We start from the raw sequence: 20,254 nt of genomic DNA, 5'->3' as shown, positions 1-20,254 counted from the left end.
GACGTGTACCCAGATCTCTAGGGAATCCCATGAGGCAGACTCTGAACTGCAAGCCTGGCATGAAGGCCCACAACTGTATTTCCAACCAGTTCTGTAGGAGCTACTGTTATGTCTTGCCAGACCACATCGTAAGTAGCCATTGTCTATAGCTCAAACCCTAGGATTTGAAATTTTCTCAGTGTCAAACTCCTACCTATGGAAAAAAAAAAGGTTAAAAAAAAAAGGAAAACCTAACATTCCATACTGAAGTAATGAGAAACATGTGAGTTTTACACATCCAAGTGTGTAAACTATTCTAAATTAAGATATTTATTATCTGTAAGTCAATGGCATATGAACAATCAAGGATAATAAATTTAAAAAGAAACGAAATAGGCATACTACTTTTCAGTCATTAAGTCTTCCCTTTCCCCCAATGTAGTGACACCAGCAGAGAGAACCTTTACCTTATTGCTTGACTCCATGACCTCATGCCTGCTGCCATCAGCCTCTCACTTGCCTGTACTATTCACCTGTCCCTACCTCCCCTTCCTTCCCTTTCAGCTCTCTACCCTCCCTAAAGTAAGTTTTTTTCTAAATGCTGTTAAGTGAAGCACAATTACATCCTTTTCCTCCCCTCCTTTCTCTCCCCTAACCCCTTCCAAGTATTCTCCCTTTGATCTCTCTCAAGGCCCCTCTCTAATCACAAGTTGATAGCCCTTTTTCTTTTATTATTATTGCTAGATACAAATCTAATAACACAACCATCTGAGTCTATTGTTGTTTGTGTGTATGTGATTTCAGAGCAAGGCATTTTGCATTAGATAACCAATAAAGAAGATCTTCCCTGGGAGAGGCTAGTAGGCCTTCCTCCAGCTGCCTGTCATTAGTTGCTTGTAGTTCTTTGACTAAGGTTGGGACCCAGGGAAAATTTCCCCCTTCACATTAATATGTCCATTGATGTTGCCATCGTTCTGGCCTTGTTTATTTAGCCATTTCTATAAGAGATTGTTTCACAGCAGATAACCTGCTAATCTGGCTCTTAAAATCTTCCAGCCTCCTCTTCCTTGGTGTCCCCCAAACCATAGATACAGAAGCTGTGGTGCAGATATATCCACTGGGGCTAGGATCCAATGATCTGTTGATCTCTACATTGTATCCAGTTATAGTTTTCTATGATGGTCTCAGTTTGCTCTAAGGAGAGGCTTCTAGGATGATGGATAGTAGCTACATTTACCTGTGAGTATAAGGATAAGATTTACAATATAAGATAGAATATGCTGCACTAGCAAGTGATGGTAGCAGCTACTTTACTAATGTCTATTAGCTCCTTATCCCAGGAAAGCTAGTTAGGTTTTCAGTATCAAGCATGACATCTCTCTTGTTGAGTGGCCTTTAAGTCCAGTTAGACATCTGATATCTGTCAATCAGTGCACCTTCGTGGGTATCTTGCCTTGCTGGTCTTTGCTGAGGTTCATAGGTGTTACAATTAAGCAGGCCTCTTTATTACTTCCTACTCTTGGCAGCCTTTATAGTATTTCATGGAGGCTAGAACACAGAGAAGAGGCTTTCAGGTCAGATCCAGCTTGAATCACCAAGTCTTATGCCTTAAATGTTTGGTGTCTTCAGGAAATGGAAGCCCAAGCAACAAAGGAAAATGTCCATAATCTGTTCTGTTTTGGAAGTCATTTAGACTACCCTGGCCAACTATTCAAAAGAAGGCTTCTGTTGCCTGATACTAGGTGTTTTGTTAGTATGTGGTTCTTGTGGGAACATTGTCAACCTATTTATCCTTTACGTAAATACCATCGCTTGAATACCAGGCAACTCCTAGCCTTCTGCCTATGGCAGAGCCTTCTTTGCCCAGACAAGGTCTTCCTTTATCCTTATCTATTGCATGCCTCTTAGCACTGTCATCTATTTGGTTGTATTATCTCATCTACAACAACAGCTCTTAGCAGTTCCTATTCTGTTTTCCAAAATCTAGGAGTCTAGACTGATGTTTTCTTAAATGTAAAATTGGGGCTTGCTTGTCCATCTTTGTACCAGAATTCTTCTCCTATCAAGTAACTCTGAGTCTGTCCATTCTTTTCTTGTAAACTACTGTACTCTGAAAACAAAATGCATAAACATCTTCATCTCACACAGCAGATAAGGCCTGTGGCAAGCTGGTCCCAGATTATCACCTTCATCTCTTTTTTCCCCACCTTCAAACCACATCCACACAGCATTTCTTAAGCTCCATCTATCAGTTCATCAGTCACCAAAGACACCAGGTCATTTCATACCTCTATCTCAGCATGACTTGATCTCCCATCAGAGAACAGTCTTCCTCTTCAATGCTTCTTGCAAGATCCATCCCAGTCCCATGTGAAGCTTTTCTGCTGAAGTTAGAGGTCCCTTCCCCTCTAAAATTCCTATAAGTACTCACTTTATATCTACCTCGAGGTACATACCAAACCAGAGCACCTTACTAGCAATCGCTTCTCTCTTTGAGATCAGCCACTTGCCTTGCTCTTCCTCCTACTACCAGTGCCAGGCACAGCGTCTGGACTAGAATAGATATTCAGTAATTATTTACAGAACACGATGCATGAAATACTGATTCTATTGGGTCACAGTGGTGCATATTATGTAATCTTAGCACTTAGGCAGAGAGGCAGGAGGATCAGGAGATCAAGGTCATCCTTTGCTACCCAGCAAGTTCAAAGCCAGCCCAGACTTCATGAGACCCAGTCTCTTCTAAATTAAAACTTCTCCTTCCCCTCTTCTAGAAAACTACAACGTCAAAACCCAACAAATTTTTTTGTCATGAGAAGTACACAGTTGACTAGATTGTTCTTCTGGTTGGAGGAAATTGGTTGAAGTGGAACTCATCAATGACACAGATGTAAAGGAAGTCTACACCCATTATTGTTCTTAGAGAAAATGATGAAGTAAACTGAGTTCCGGTGCTTTCAATGAGAAAACAAATGTTTTGTGTGGTAATATAAACGAACATAAGGTCACAGAGTATGGGGTTTAGCAACAGTCTTCACACTTGTTTTTCAGTGGAATAATCTTCTTTCGTATCTTCTAGGACAAAGAACCTGTTGCTCTTTCTTCCACAAAGATGTGTAAATATATGTACATACCTGGCCTGGCCCTATGTGTATGTGTTCATGTAGACAAATTCATGTGTATAGATGCATTTTATTTTACTTATTTTATTTACAAGTAGAGGGTAATAAAGGACAGCTACACAGGCTAGACCTTGATTTCAGGCTGGATAAGAGAAAAAAAATGGAATGAAAATCTCAGAGGAGCCTGAGCTGGACCATTGAAGTCTGATATGTGGAAATGATCACTGAAAAGCTCAGAAAAAAAAATATTGATTTTTTTTGTTTGTTTGTTTTGTTGTTGTTGTTGTTTTAGATAACTTACACTTTTTCTGTTAATATTGGAACCCAGCCACACTCCTTTCAGGGCAGGGATTTAGGATTTTTCTCTCTAAGGGTATTTATTGTCTTAGTCAGTTACCCTGGGAAGGATCCATACAGACCAGAAATGAAGCCACAGGGCGGGAGCTACAGAACAGCAATAACTTGAGAAACCTGAATATGTGGTTCCTGAGGGGTAACAGCTCTCAGAATCCCAGAACCTTGGGTAGCAGACTGGGCACACAGCAATGGGATGGAGATTTTGAGGTAGCCCTGGGGCTACGGGGTTCCGCAGACAAGACTTTGTGGTCTAGGCTACAAGCTAACATCTACAACGCTGTTGCTTTTGCTTTCAGAGCTCCATGGTTTTAGCAAAGCCTCACGCAAATTTGCAGCAAACTCCTTTCCCTGCTGGCATTCAGTTCAAGGTTGTCACCCAGGAAAAGGCGGTGGCTTAGTACTAGATAAACAGTGTCTATCTGTGCACTAAGGCTTGATAAAAACAACCAAGTGGAAGAAAGCCATGCACAGGAAGAAAATCCTAAAAGAGACTTATAAATACCAAGGAAGCAGTCTGGGTAGCCTTTCTTTATGGGCAAAATTGGGTAAAGTCACTATAATTTGCATATCAATGAACACATGGTCTAGTTTTGGCCACATACACACACACACTAATGAGGATATGCATCTGAGCAAATTGGAGGTTTTTATTTTTCTCTTTTCTAATTATAAGTCAATATATGCTCATAGCTAAAAAAAAATTAGAAAAATAAAAGTACCAACAAGACACTTAAGTCATATTATACCACCAAGAGATATCTGCAACTGTACTAGGTGATTTTCTGACCTACTTCCTTGCCCTTTGAGATCTGGGTAGAAGGAAATGTAACTTTTCTGAAGGTGCTCCTGACTCAATTCCTGAGCCCTTTTGATTGACTGCTAAACCAAAGTAAGTATTTTGTTTAAGCTAGCACCAAATAAGACTCTCTAATATCTACCAACCCTATCTTGGCTTTTATTTGAAAAATAGCACTTTTCATCTAATGAAAGGAAAGGCTGCACCCAGGTATTTGTAAAAAATGTGTATGAACTTGGAGTCACAGATGTTCCCCAAGACTTTTTAAAAATTCCACATAGAAAAACAAGAAGACTTGGTAACAAGCATAGCTAGTACTCTGAAGTATGTCTGATAGGCACACAGAGCAGCAAACACAAAGCACTCTCTCTTTCTTCATTTGATGTGACATCATCCCCACTACCTTACGTTATTAAATGACTTTTGAAAATACCACCTATAATGTCTGCAAGGTATCTATATAAGGATTTTCCAGAATCTGAAAACTTATTTTAACTATAATTTTCATAATTATAAAAAAAAACAGGCATGCTTATAATGCAAATCTTTTGCCAAGACAAGTAGTGAAACAGAAAGAAATGCCAGATGTGGGTTGCTATAGCAAAGAGCCACTGCTATCCCACAGCCCTATGAGAAATGAAATCCACACTAAAGGATAAAAGAACTGTAACAAAAAAAAAAAAAAAAAAAAAAAGCTTAAGCCGGGCGGTGGTGGCGCATGCCTTTAATCCCAGCACTCGGGAGGCAGAGGCAGGCGGATTTCTGAGTTCGAGGCCAGCCTGGTCTACAGAGTGAGTTCCAGGACAGCCCAGGCTATACAGAGAAACCCTGTCTCGAAAAACCAAAAAAAAAAAAAAAAAGAACTGTAACATCGAGAGAAAAGAAGGGGTTAATATTCAAATTTTATAGGGCAATCAAATGACTCAGTGGCAAACCACAAATAACTAATTTTTAAAAATCTTAAACAGGCATATCTGAAGAAAGCATATGCATGTGTAACAGGTACACAGAAAAATGCTCCGTGACACTAATCACTGGGAAATGTGAGTCAAACCCATAGTGAAATAAATCACACCATAGAATGGCTTTTGTCAGAGATGAAAATGGAATTGATAGTTATGAGGATGCAAAGGAAAGAGCACCCATGTCGTATGTTGTTGATGGAAATATAAATTAGTGTAGCCATTATGGAGAATGATATGAAAATTCTTTAATAAACAAACAAACAAAAATACCCCGTCACATGATACAGTAATGCCACTTTGGGCTATATATACAGAGTAATTGAAAGCAATGTATAAAAGAGACACTTAAATTCCTGTGTTCAGTGTGTTACATAAAATAGCCAAGCTACTTAGGTAATTGTACACCTGTGGGTAAATGGATAAAGAAAATATAATATTTATACATATATGCATATGAATACTACATAGCCTTAAAATAGGGAGACCTGTCAGTTGACAATGCAAGCATGAATGTGAAGGACATTTGTTAAATGGAATAAGACAAGCACAGAGAGACACATACTGTGTGATCTCACTTACACATGAAATCCCAAAGGAGCTGAGCTCACAGAAGCAGAAATAACAATGATGATTGCCAGAGGCTAGAGGTGCTGAAGAGGGAGGAATGGAGAACTAGCCCAAGACAGCTACGGGAATAAATACTGAGATTTATCGCACAGTGGATGACTAGTCAAAAACAATCAACTGTATGACTGTAATTAACAGAATATATTCCAAGTGTCTCATCATAAAAAATAATAGGTAAGTAAGCTTATGATAGCTTAATGGAAATGTACTTTTATTCCCCTGATATAATTGTTGTCTTGGAAGCTTACTGCTAAATAAGCTCACACTTTCTAGTTCTTTCTGAACTCTGGCTGGCTTGTTCAATTCAGCTTTTTTGGCCCAAACCACTAAGATGACTGATTCAATCTGGTTGTTTCTCACTGAATTGTTCTCCTTGGCCTCAGATTAATTGTGGCAATCTGTTTTAATCTTGTGGGTCCTTCTTATTCTCTGTCTTCAACTGCCTCTGCCGACCTGCACTGAACTGCAGGAACTAACAAATGAGCTCCCTGTACTGATTCCCAACTGGCTCCACTAACCAAACTGAACCAACAGAATAGAACTGCATGAACTCAACTGAACTCAACTTCATTCACCTGAACTGCACTGACTGGAACAGGACTAAGCCTCTCCTCTTCTTTAAAAGACAGAAACAGTAAGGCACTAGCATTCAAGTGACTTATTCAAGGGCACATAATCAAATATTCTTCTGGTTGAATGTCAAAAATAAATAAATAAATAAATAAACAAACAAACAGAATTTAGGCTTATGACCATATAAAATTTAAGTGACATGTCACAAGTAGTGGCTAGATTATAAATTTGGACATGTCTGTCAAGGGTATATACTCTTCAAAAGGTATATACATTTGAAAAAAACTAGAATACATCATTATGTTTTAAAACTTATTAGCAAATCCTTGTGTAGGGGTTTCTGGATGCAAAACCTGTTTTCAATGATCTTCCAGATAAGAATAAGCCCCATCCCTGTCTCTGCAGAAGTCATCAGCCACGGAGGCCACATGGGTACCCAGAGAAAGGCAGTGAGTAAAAGCAGTGATGGGGGCTGCAGACAGTGCCTAGGGAAGGTTGAGTATGGACCACAAAGTTAGTGCTGGGTTCTTAACCACACAGAGAAGAGTATTCCTTGGGAAACACTGGGGTGATCTGGCCTCCTCTTCCTCTCAGGGATGCTCATGCTGGACGCTCAGCTGTTACAGAAAGTAAACCATATGGTTCTGTAAGAGTTACTGACTTGCCTAAAGCCATATATATATATATATATAATTTTTCTTTTCTTTCTCTGCCAGGATCAAGTGTCAGCGTTGTTATATTCAGAAACATGCCACTTTTAACATGCTAGGGAAGAGTTGGCCCAACCTGGTGAAGGCATAAAACAATTGTCAGAAGCAGGAAGTCTCCCAGACTCTAGCCCCAAGCTACAGAAGAGTAAATTCGAGACATTCAACAGATTTCTAATGCTCTGAAATGCCCAAACTAGCCTTTGTGTACACTACTAAGGAGACAGTGACTGTTTCCACAGAGCCTAGAGGAGATTTCAGGCAAGGTTTTGAAGACTCAGATTTTCACATAAAAATCTTTCAAAACCACTACAGTATTTTCTCTCCCTCACCCCCACAGGCTTCCTTGAACTTCTTTAGGGTTGGCCCAACAGGATCCCGGCTTTACACACCGTGACAAATAATCTCAGCCCATGTGTCCCTAGCTGTTCGGCTGTTGCCCCGAATTCCTTTTCGTTAGAGAAAACCGGCAAGACACTCCAGTTGTTCATTCGGATTTAGGTTTTGACTCATTCCTACCCCACCAGGGGCCAGGATCTCCATTTTCTCTGTCTTTGACTTTTCAGGAGACCTGGAGACTGAAATCCAATACTTTTGTCTGCATCTGCTGCTAAAAGCCTTTTTTCTCCTGGCCACGCCACAGCTCCCTCGAGGCTCATTAAGCACATTTACATTTGGCTCTTAAAATCCTAAATAGCCCATTTCACGCCTAGCAATGGTGTATTGATGAAAGAAGCACTGGCAAAGGCCTGTAAGAGGAGCGTGAGGAATCCTTGGATCCCAGATACCTCCACAAAGGATTCACTCTCACTGGGTAGGACGTCAACAGAAGCGCACAAGCAAAGTGTTCCCAGACGGGTCCAGGCACACGGGCACTCCTGGTGTGCGCCAGCAAAGACACGTGATAGAACAGAGAAAATGGAAAGAACAAGACCCTGAGATACAAGGGGAAATTCTCAGAATTGTATTGTGGGGACGGGGTTATAGGACAGGGTACAAGAAAGAATCTGTACTGGATTTTAGTGTGAGGAAATAAAGGAGGTCACTACAGATGTATGTGTTGTGTTTAGACTAAATGCGAAACGTTAAGCCATGCCTGTTCCATGAGGATAACTAAGGTTCAAAGGTCTCAAGCCCCCCAACACTTAGGGGGACTCAACACTCAAGAAGAAAACTGGGGCCCAATCAATGGTCAGGACCCTCTCCCCCTGGCAACTCTCTTTCCACATGCACGAGCATAGCATCAGGCGAATAAATTAATACAGACTTTGCAATGCTGCAGTACGAGCTCAGTAGAAACTGCGCTTCACCTTCTGATCACGATTATCTCCTAAGGGAAGCTAGCACATACACTTGTCTGTTACAGTGCTAGATGCAGCACGAAGCTTCTAGTCAACCATACACTTGTGAGGAGAAATAGCTGCTATCCTCCAGTGTGCTGTGTTCCTGAGCTATGATGTAGGGAAGGTATAGGAATCAGCTGTCCATCATCAGAAGAATGACTGAGTCAGCAAGATATAAAAATAAAGGATGGTTTGGGCTCATGGTGACAGAGGTTTCACCCCCGTGACTCAGTAGGCCCATTCTTTGAGCCTGGGGTGGTAGCAACTCATGGCAGGAATTGTTGGTCTAATCTCATGAACATCTAATCTGGCTCAGAAGAAAAAGAGGAGGCTGATTGTCCGAGACTATCCTCCCAGCGCTCTGGAAGCTGAGGCACGAGGAGCATGAATTTGAGACTACTTTGCGCTACATAGAGGAAACCTGTCTCAAAAATAAGCAAAGTGGATCCTCTTCAAAAGATATCCCATTCCCTATGGTTTCCTCAAGAACACTCAGGAAACTCTCCTCAGTTTTAGAGTGTCAGGGTAGAAATGGCTGTTTTATTTTTCACTTCATTCTTTTCAGCATTTTTTAAATAAAAATATACAAATACCTAATATTGAAATTCAAAATCAACAGAAATTGTCTGTGCAGAGGGATAATTTAAATTGAGTTTTTTCATTACAATGTGCTTCAGTATTTAGAAGAAAACTGTCACTGAAACTGTTTTCATAAGCAGACAGAAAAAGGTTTCTTCCATATTGTGATATGCTTCCTGTGTTATCTATGTAAGATAATTAAAACTGTGTATGCATAGGCCAAAAGGATTTCCCATTGTAAAGTAAATATGTTCCAGAAGAAAAAGCAGGCATCAACCTTGTTGACAACCAGACCTTCTTTTGAGTTTATCAAGAGCATTTCCTGTACAGAAACATCTCATGAAATCCACCTATAAAAGCAAATGCAGTTGGTGGCACTTTAGAACAGATACCCTACATGCAAGACAAAGGCTTGCTTACAGGACAGGGATCTTAAGGCTATTACTTCCCGCTACAAGTCAGCAAGCAAGCTACTTCTGTTTTCTCATCTAAAAAATTAACATAATACTAACCTGTCTTTCATCAAGTGAGTATTAAGTCGTAATATTTTATCTCCCATGGCCCCGACATGACCACTGGCCATCTTAGAGAAGAAATTTCTGTGGTGACCTACAGAATATGGAATTTGCTGTGCATGTCCAAGGCACCCTGAAAACAACTGAAGAACTAGAGGATATCTGGCAGACCCTATTGACGGGACTCCATGGCAACCATGACACTGGCCCTGCTGCAAAAAATAAGACATGCACCTGAGGCTGAGCTATCTACCTAGAAGGACACTTGACTGTGTAGCAAGACATCTTAGTATATCCTCTCTGTTACCCTCTGACTGTTCAAGTCAATCAGATGAAGGGGAGGTTAAGAGAGGGATGATAGAGTATAGTTGAGGTAGAAAGTTAACTGAAGGCATCACTCCATGAAGGTTTTCATGATGTCATTGCCATTATTGGGTGGGAGTTGCTAGTGCAGTCACTGTTAGTAACTCATTCCCCAAGCTCTTGTAAGTAACATTAGCAAACTAATCAGCTCATTAAGCAGGACATGAATGGAATTGTGACTTTGGTCACCAGTAACATGGGGTGAATAGACATGTTTTTTTCAGCTCTCCCCAGGAAGAGTCTCTCAACAAACACTTAGGACATACAATACAATAAATAAATGATATTAGCCATTATCACAAATATGACTATCACTTTGCTACTACGGCTGCGGTCCTTAAGAAAGCTGAAAGTCAGTGTTTCTTCTTCTTACACATAGATGACAAGTGTCTGGAGAACAAACCTCGTCTCTCCTGAAGTTGTATCTCAGCCCTATCCAATGCTAGGACAAAGCGAGTGGCAATAACATGAGACGAGAGTGCATTTCAAAACGAGCACTGAAAATAGCGAACAGCACCAGTACCTAGCAGCTGTCTGAGACAGAGTCGGGGCTTTGTTAAAGATTGTGAATGAGTCCAATAAATGTGTTGTGCTACTAGAAGATAAAATATATATAGTGGATTTGTATAATTACATTCTAATATTATTTTTCTTAACAGGGCCGTAAGGAAATCTAGAGGTATCAAAGCTGCCGCTATGAAAGGAAAGCCAAAACATAATTAGAGAGCCTAAAACAGATGTTTCCAGGAGGCTTCCATCTTGTGAAAAGGAAACAATTTGTACAGTTCTCACCAAACACACCTAATCCATCACTCTCTAAAGCTCTGCCCTGCCTCTCTAGAACTCACAGAACAGCTTTCCCTCTTCAGTTCTCCATGTGGAGCCAACAGACCTTAGACGTTTGTCAACCATGAGTGCAGCCAAGCCTTTGAACTTGACCCCTCCCGTGACAGCTGCTACATGGGGGTCCTGTTGGTCACATCATGTACTTCTCAAAAAGTGCCTAGAGATCCAACAACCCCTAACCTCTTCAGGTCATGGGCTTTCAAGGCCTAGCTTTTCTGTTAGTCGAAATAGCTGATCAGGGTCAAGTCCAGCCCCTGGTGTCACTTTAACAGAGAGCGACTGTTTTGCGTGCTTGGATGGGAAAGTCTGGGTTTATAAATCAGGAACATTATCTGTTATAAGTCTTCTTAAAATGTATGTGTCCTGTGGCTTCAATTTCACTAAAAATAATGCCACTTGTTTTTAATCCAGAGTTGAAAGAGGGAGAGGCACAAAACTTCAGAGAGGGGATATTATATTAAATATTAAATGACAGAAGGGGGAAAACCAAGCATGTTCAGCCCCTCTGCAATGTACAGTGCTGTGGAAGACACAGTTTTTAGTGTGTCTGACTATGCCCAATGCCAATCTCAGGTTTACAGAGAGGAATCTAAAACTCAAGTGGTGACATAATCTCTCCAGAGACAAGAAATCAGGCAGTGACAACCAAAGCTAATTCTAGCTCACACTGTGTCTTATTCTCGCCTCATTACAATGTCCCCTGAGTCCTAGCAAAAAAATGCCCAGGGAATGGAGAGATTGCTCAGTGGTTAACAGCATCCACTGCTCTTGCAGAGGATCTGAGTTCAGTTCTCAGTACCTACACCAGGCAGCTCACAAACACCTGTAAGTCCAGCTCCAAGAGACCTAACACTTCTGGCTTCCTGGTAGCAGTATATACTCACACACAGACATGGACACACACACACAAACACACACACACACACACACTCACACATTTAGGGAAAAAAAGGAAAGCAAGAGAGAAAATGCCTATGAAGGACAGGGTGGAGAGCCTTGGAAGAGAATAAGTTCAACATCACACTTTTCTGGGCTCTTAACAAAGTGAAAGAAGTGTCTCTCTATGTGGGTATCTATCATCAAGTCGCCTTTAGAAGCAGCTTCTGAATTGAAATGGAAAAAAAAAAACAAAGAAATACTGACAGTTAACATATCTCAATCTTGCCTCTATTAAACCATTGCTTTGCCTCATTTTATCTTTATAATATTACCAGCAAGTAGGTGCAATTATATTCCATCATACAGATGAGGAAATTGAAGCTCAAGAAACATAACTTTAAAATACAGGTAATAAGTCAAAAAATAGGTTTTTATATGAAGCTATCTGGTATTGGAGCCTACTCCTTACCCATGTCAGTCTTCTAGAGTTGCTGGAACAAATTACTACAATCTAGATGGCTTAAAGTAACAGAAATTTATTTATGGTCCTGGAGGCCAGAAGATTGAAACCAGGTATTAGTCTTCTAAATCTCTAGACCAGTGGTTCTCAACCTTTCTAATGCTGAGACCCTTAAACACAATACCTCATGTTGTGGTGACCCCCCCCAAGCATAAAATTATTTTCATTGAGACTTCATAACTATAATATTGCTACTGTTATAAATTGTAATGTAAATATTTTTAGAGATAGAGGTTTGCCAAAAGGATTGTGACCTACACTTTGAGAACCATTGGTTTAGAGGACGATCTGCTCTGTGTTGCTGACGTAGATTTGTTGGCAGTAGGTAGCAAATGGCTTCTAACTTGTAGGCACACGGCTGCAACTTTAGCCCCCATCGTCACATAGCCTTCTCCCCATGTGACTCGGTCCTAATTTCTCTCTTCTTATCAGAAAATGAGTCTTGTCAAATTAAAGTCCACATTAATGATTTCACCTAAGTATCATCAAATCTGCAAAGACTATTTCTATAAGGCTCATTCACAATTATTGTCCTATTGATTAGGATGTGAGCAAACACAAGCTCAAAAACTGCACTTACATCAGACCTCCACCCCAAAAAGAAAGGAGGAAAGGAAGGAAGAAAGGAAGGAAGGAAGGAAGGAAGGAAAGAAGGAAGGAAGGAAGGAAGGAAGGAAGGAAAGACAGAGAGAAAGAGAGGAAGAAAAAAAAGAGAGGTGCTTATTTCCCTGAAGTGGACCATTAGAAACCAGATCTGGATCCTCAAAACAGTTACTGGGAAGTAAGCATTTGGAGGCTTGAGCTTTGTTTTGTGGCCATTTGACCTGCTGAAACTGATTTAACACACAACTGTAAGATAATCGCCAGTGAGATTATCTCAGCAGCAAAGGTCCTGATGGATTCAATCAGTGTATCACATACACAATTCACATGTTATCCCTAGTCAGTGGCCAGGCTGAAGGCTAATTATGGCAGCAGCAGGAGGTGAGCATTTCCTGAAAAGTAAGCCTGAAGTTCCTCCCAGAGCTGATGGGACCATTCTTCTGTGTCAGAACCAGATGTACCAAGAGGTGCTGCTAGCACTTTTGCACTTTCTTGGACCCCCCCAAGGATGCAGGCACATCCATCATGGGGCACATACAAGCTCAAGGGCAAAGGATGCTCTCCCACATTTGAGATCCCTCCTTTGAGTGATGACACTGAGCAGCTGGAATGTTCTAGTGCTAATGTTTTATGCTGGGTGGCAGAAGCCTCACTATCAAACACTCAGTTCTAAATAACACCTTAACAACACCAATCCTTTCTTCATTCCATTCCATTTAAAAATTCAAATTGAACGTACTTGCCAAAGAATTATGTAAAGTGAATAACTTCTAAGACATAAATTACATAGGATCTAATGAAAGCAGAGGTTATTCTGATGCTGTCTGTGTGGTCAAGAGGCCGAGGGAAGGACCTATTCCATGAATGCTTCCCAGGCCAGAGCCACAAAGACAAGACACCTTCTTCATGACTATCCTCCCAAAGCAGGGTGTGTCTCAAGCTATTCAAATAACTTCCTTACCCAAGTGTCTTTTCTGTCAAGAATCAACTGTCTAAATCAATAACGAAAAGCTCTAGAGTGGATCAGAATGGAATCCCACTTAATGGTTACTCAATAGAATAATTTACAGAAAAATGTCTGTTACAATCCCACCTCACTTTGTTTTCTGCATCCTATCTTGTAGAACCAAGTGTGGCAGACGAATTTATGATCAGGTAGTAAGCTGGAGCATGGGATTCCAAGATGGCCAAAAACATGGAGGCAGCATAAGTCTTGTTATTCTGATCCTCAGCATAATAATGTTTTTCCATTGTCTCCACTGAGAAAACAGAACGTATTAGAGTGTGTTTGGTGTGCTTGCCTGAAATGCCAGCCCCTCTCCTTTTGTATAAAAAGAGTTACTTCCTCTAAGACCTGTAGCTCCCAGGCTCTCAAATATACAGATTTAGTGGATTTTATGGAATGCCCACAACTCCCTTTGGAAATGTCTTTAACTTTGGACCCCAATGAATGCTCCCCTCTAGCAAGGTGATGTTGGCAAGGAAGCATGATGGGAAGCCAAGAACAGGTTGGATAGGAACCATTAATGAAACTGGGAATAAAAGGAGGATAGGTGGTACCCAGAGGCTATTCCTAGATGAGAAAAACCAGCCTATCCAGTCTAAGAGCCTGGTAGGAGAAGAATTAAGTTTCAGGCAGAACTGGAAAGCTGGGCAGTAGATAAGCACCGAAGCAGAAAGCTGAAAGTGGAGATGACTCAGAGAGAGTGGCCTCGGGGGTCCAAGACCAGCAGGGAAGATAAAGCCTTACTGTATCGGAAGAAGTTGTTTCTGGTTGTGTCATGTGATGCAGACTCACGTGGTGTTTTGCTGAGGCAAGACCAGTGAAGAGGACCCATGATGTTTGGAGAGAGTATAAACAGTACTCAATGGACAGTGAAGGGATGCTTGCATAGCTAGCTGTGCAACACTTCATTGGTCTTGCCTCTTCATTTATCTTCACTTTGTTGAGAGAGGCAAGGCAGAGAAATTCTGGCACCCTGGTCACTCCCCAATCTGCCCCCCTCTCCTTCCCACACTCATGCTGACTCAGCAGAGGCCTGGATATTTCTGCTGGACTGTGACACTGCTGCATATTCTTGTTTGGTATTCTGACAGTACTGAACTGGGCTGATAGTATCCTGACAGTGGAGATTGGAATAGCCACCTAAGAACTACTTCTAAACAAGTCCACATCCCCTTGTCCTATTGACCATCTTTTCTCCCCTATCTTTGGACAGTGGGCTATAAGGGGAGGTCAAAACATTAGATAACCCTTATTAAAGTAGATATTAAAAAATCTAAGCCTACATGTAGCTATGACACTGAGTGGCAGGGCATTGGGTTGGGGCTCATGAGTATCTTAAGTTGAAAACACTGTAAGTGGGGGAGAACCTGCCCCCCACTGGATCCAGCCTTCTCCAATATATGAAGTGAGGGAGCATGTTTGTTTTTGTCTGTGATTCTGGTCACTAAACACACAGAGACATGCTTTGTAAGTGAAGATCGTTGTACACTCCATACATTTCCAAATGTGCGCACTCCTTTCTGACTAGATTACCATAAAAGACACGTATGTACCTCCACTGTATCTTTTTACCTGAATTCAGATAGAACAGTCTTCTTTTGGCCAGGGTGTCCCAAAACTGGCAACTGCAGATACAGACAGAGCTCCCACCCACATGCATCCCTGAGACATGCACACAGAAGAACTAGCTCAGGCCAGGAACAAGTCTCAGAACAGTTCTGGCCTTATCCCTTCTCTACATGCAATGCAGCGTCTTTCCCAAGAGGACAGGCTCACAGAACGTCCCCACAGACACACTCTGGGCTAACAGGGTCTTGTAACTTCAATTTTCAGATATTAAGCTAGAATAATGTGAGCATGGGAGCACCTGATGAACTCTTATCCCTCCCACACTCTTTAGTCCCTACCCTTCACCCAGACCCAGCCTTGCTGCTACGTCCCAGCTCAGGGCTCCCTTGCCAAGTAGATTCCTTTCGATAGCACAAGTTTCATTTCCCACAGGAGGCTTCCCCTGAGCAACTCTCACAGCCACAGTAATTGCTCTAGCCTGTCCACGAGGACCTTATGCTTTTGGTGTTCATAGTTTTGATGTTTCATAGTTGAATTTAAGTGACTGGTCATGAAGGCAGTTATTTAGCATATGCATTATCTACAGGAGATTAAGCCCCGTGTCTTTCTTACTCATCATTGTATGACCATCTAATGTCTGGTTTAGTTTATTGGGTACTTAGATTTTTATTGAATTCTATGGAAGTTTCCTAAAATGATGTTTTCCAAGAGTTCAACATCAAGCTTATTGTTCAATAGTTTACAACACTGTGGTGGCTTAAATAAGCTTGGCTCATGGGAAATGGTACTATCAGGAGACGTGGTCTTGCTGGAAGAGGTTACTATGTGGACAAGCTTTGAGGTCCTATGCTCAGGCTCTACCCTGTGCAGAAGAGACCCTCTTCCTAGCTGCTCTTGAGACAGTCTGCTCCTGACTTCCGTCAGATGAATATATAGAACTTTCAGCTCCTTCAACACCATGTTTGCCTGCACACTGTCAAGCTTCCTGCCATGAGGATAATGGACTAAACCTCTGAAACAGTAAGCCAGCCCCAATTAAATGTCCTTTATAAGAGTTTTCTTAGTCATGGTGTCTCTCCAAAGCAATGGAAACCCTAACTAAGACAGATTTTCAATAGATGATAATCCCTGAATAGTGTATCAAATAGTCAGCTTTAGGATGAAGAAAGGCCACTCAGATGCTTGGTGAAGTTTGCCCATAGCATTGTGAACTGTAGAATTTATTTTCATTTTGACATCACTATTTGCATATTTCACTTAAGCATGTGAGGCAGCATGCTCCCATCCTGCCAGCCCCAGATTGTTTTCTCCTTTCTTATGTTCAGGAATGTCTTGCATTGTGCACTCATGCTTCTGTTATGCAGATGTCAATGAATAGGTGAGACTGTGGAACACTGATATTACCTCAACAGATTACTTCCTTTGAATAAGACACTCGCACATGTTGTTATAAATCCTAACCCACCACCTCCCCATATTTTCTATGTCACTGGACTTAGTTCCCAGTGTCAAATCTCCAGGCTGGCTTTATTTATTACTGATAATCTGTGTATACTCTGAGATCATAAATACAGCCCTCAAACAACTCCTCTATTATTTCCCCTCGAGAAATTACTGGGCTCCTCTCATGTCACAATTTTTTCTGCGCTGTATTGACTGTCTTCTACAACATCTAGTTTATAGGTTCATCTTCCTCCACCCTCCAATTTAAAGTGCTCTTAGATTGGTGAGTCTTCCAGCTTTGTACTCTATTCATTACCCAGGATCGCTGTGTACACTTCCTCTCCTGCCACTTTCCTTTCATGAGCCATATTTGATAACATTCCACCTCTTTTACTATTTCTAGAGATAAATGACTCCTTTGCAATTTTTCTTTCTTCTTTCAAAATCGAGCTTGTTATCTCAGGAGGAAAAAAGAAAAAAAGAAAAAAAAAAACCATTGAAGTGGTACCTGAGTCTGTGAGTTCATGAAACTCCTAACCCCAAAGCTATGCAAGTACTACTTTAGAAACTTCCAGACAGGAAAGTGCAAAGGAGGCTTGTTAGCAACGCCTACCAAATGGATAGTGAATTCACTGAGTTTCTATGATTGTTTCCTACATCACTGTGCCTTCGAGGAAAGAGTGATAAGAAAAGTATCAGACATTTATTAAAGATTAACCAGTGTACGTGGGAAACAGTACCGTGCAGTTCTCTACAAACCTTTTTTTTTTCTTTTTTTTTTTTTTTTTTTTTTTTTTGCTATGCAGTGTGTCAAGTGTCAAGGTTCCTTTTGTTGGACCAGTGGAGAGGGGGTGATAAAACTTGCCACTTGCTAATCTAATCGTCTTTCCCAGTGCTCTGTGGTCTCTTCTCCAACATCCTATCCGTGGGGATGTCAGCCTTTTGTCTGAGCTTCAGGTAGGTAGCTCATTATTTTCATTTCTCCTCCACATCAAATTCGTCTGGTCATCAACAACCCAGCTGCTTTTCATTTTCTCCTGTTTCACTTCCTTCATGGTGTCAGCATGAAGTGAGGGCATGACCACTCCAAGGTATGGCTGAGGAGAAGAATCCTGTTGTAAATGTGAGGGAGAATATAGCCAGAGGCATCTGGGAAAGTACAGAGCAGGAAAAGAAAGTAAAAAAAGTAAATGTGATGGCAGACTGAACCCAGGCCAAGAGAGGAAGATAAGAGACTGTGGGCAAAAGAGACCAAGAGAGAGGAACTAGACAGAGAGGGCCAAGAAAAAGCCACGAGGATACATGGCCGGAATGGCAGGATCCTATAGAAATGAGAAGCTTGGGGAAGAGAAGGGGGGGGGGGGGGGGTGGGGAGTATGAGTTAAAAAGAGTTTAGGGTAGGGAGCAGGGTGAGAAATGCTGAGAGGAGCCAGGAGGCCAGCATAGAATCTGTCACAGGCACTTGCAATGCTGAGAGAGCCTGGAAGCTAGCATGCTCTTTGGTATGCTAATAGACGCTACCGTTAGCCATTAGTGCTTACTTTTGGGCATGACAGTGTCCTATACAGATAAAACTTCCTTCCATCCTACCTAAAATGGTTTCATTAACCTTCTCAGACACCAAGTTTCTAAGCAGTTTTAAGGACATTCTTCCACTTTACTTCCAAGCAGACCATTACCTTCCATTGAGAGTGTATAATTTCCTGTTCCTGCAAAGTTGAAGAGATAATCTATGACTAACAAGAATGAGGGTTTTGTTTTCTGTTTATCCTCTGGGATAGGCTGCTTAGATATGAAAACATAGATGAGGGGGGAAAGAGGAAAAGTAAGGAAACATTCGTCATTTTTAAAACATCATGTTTCTTCAATTTCTGCAAGAAGCAAATTTCAACTTAGTTTCTCATCCAAAGAAGGCGATTTTCCAAATATTCATGTACCTAGCTGCCACATTGCCAGACAATTCTCAGGAACTTCTCAAGTGTTAATGGTGACCTCTCCTAAGTTTTAGAATTAATTAGAAGCAACAATGACCAAAGATGCCCTGGTTGCCATCATCCAGCCATTCCCACCAAGGATTAGCAGAAAGAGGAAAGACAAGACCTTCTACGTGCTTCTGAGATGGGAAATGTAACAGATGATGTCATTTTGATACAGCATGGGCTATACTCCATTGTCATTTCAGAACAGGGCAGTCTTCTGTGCCCAATCCATCTTGCAAACATTTGTTCTGAGTACAGACCAGACGTACCCACATGCTAGAGTCAAGAATGAGCACCACAGGTGAGCACAACATCAGAAAATAGACTATGAGATTAAAGAATTTAGCTGAAGAATACAAATATATAAATTCTTTGCAAAAAAAACCAACCAAACAAAAATCAAAACAACAACAACAAAACGTTAAAGACTCTATTACAGAGCCTAAAGTTCCTTGGTGAGTATTTAGAAGTGGATAAGCAAATAAATAATTGCTATGAAAAATATTGACGATTTGCTTTCTTCAACTTCTTGGTAGACACTGTACATCTTGTTATAGCAGTGATGATGTAGTCCTAAGGGTGGGGAAAAAATGACAGTTACACTGATGTTTTTCCAGATGTGTGTTATACCTATAAATCTTCATCTCTGTCAAAGGAACATCTTTTCAAAACATTAATTAATTTTTTTTCTGCTTCAATCTGACCATCACTGATATAATTAAGGCTCTATACAAACATGCACTTATGTCATTCCTGTTCAGTAGCCTCAATAATCTACGAATCTTATCCTCATTATCTCAAAGCCTATAGAAGAAAGAGTCTGAGACATAGTAGGCTTCTAGGGTATTTTTGAGGGGATATCCAACAACTCTCATTTACCTTCACTTAAAATCATGCTATGCTTCTAATCAGGTGATAGTCCTTAGAAATAAATGGTTTAAAAAATGTTCTCACTCTTCTATTTGTCTGTTCAGGCTGCTTCCTTTGTTTCTTGAATAATACTCTCTGGTCCTTGAAGATTCAACTCAAGTATTCCTCCCTCGCGCAGCTTCTCTACCAAAGCTCTGCCTGACTTGGATGCATCTTCTATGGCTCCCAAAGCATCCTGCACTCGCCGCATGCTGAAATTGGCAGCTTTTAAAAATACATACCTCATCCATTGCACCAGCTGCTTGAGGGTGGGAACAGTGCTGTCTTCTTCACTATACATCTAAGGTCAATATAGTGACTGAAACACAGCAGGTGTGTGTGTGTGTGTGTGTGTGTGTGTGTACGTGTGTACTTGTGTGCATATGTGTGATATGTGTACATCCACACCCTGTAAGGTAGAGAAAGACAATGGAAATCAACATGAAATGAGAGCACCTGGTCCTGGAATCTCTGCCTCCCAGAGGTAGCTGGCAGGCAGGCAAGAAATTGCCAATGTTGACTGAGTTTCTCTCTCTCTCTCTCTCTCTCTCTCTCTCTCTCTCTCTCTCTCTCT

At 41.1% G+C, this 20,254-nt stretch overlaps 1 long non-coding RNA gene across 1 annotated transcript in view; it reads right to left on the bottom strand.

The window, feature by feature from the left end:
• Positions 1–19,890: 19,890 nt before the first annotated feature.
• LOC114622809 overlaps positions 19,891–20,254 on the bottom strand; it is a 67,256-nt gene continuing 66,892 nt past the window's right edge. The window contains exon 3 of the long non-coding RNA XR_003711674.1: positions 19,891–20,089. This is a non-coding gene — a long non-coding RNA (uncharacterized LOC114622809). The remainder of the gene's footprint in view (positions 20,090–20,254) is intronic.

This window comes from Grammomys surdaster, unplaced genomic scaffold (assembly GCF_004785775.1).
Source record: "Grammomys surdaster isolate TR1022 unplaced genomic scaffold, NIH_TR_1.0 191, whole genome shotgun sequence".
Classification (NCBI taxonomy): Eukaryota; Metazoa; Chordata; class Mammalia; order Rodentia; family Muridae; genus Grammomys; species Grammomys surdaster.
This window is presented reverse-complemented; position numbering and strand designations above follow the sequence as displayed.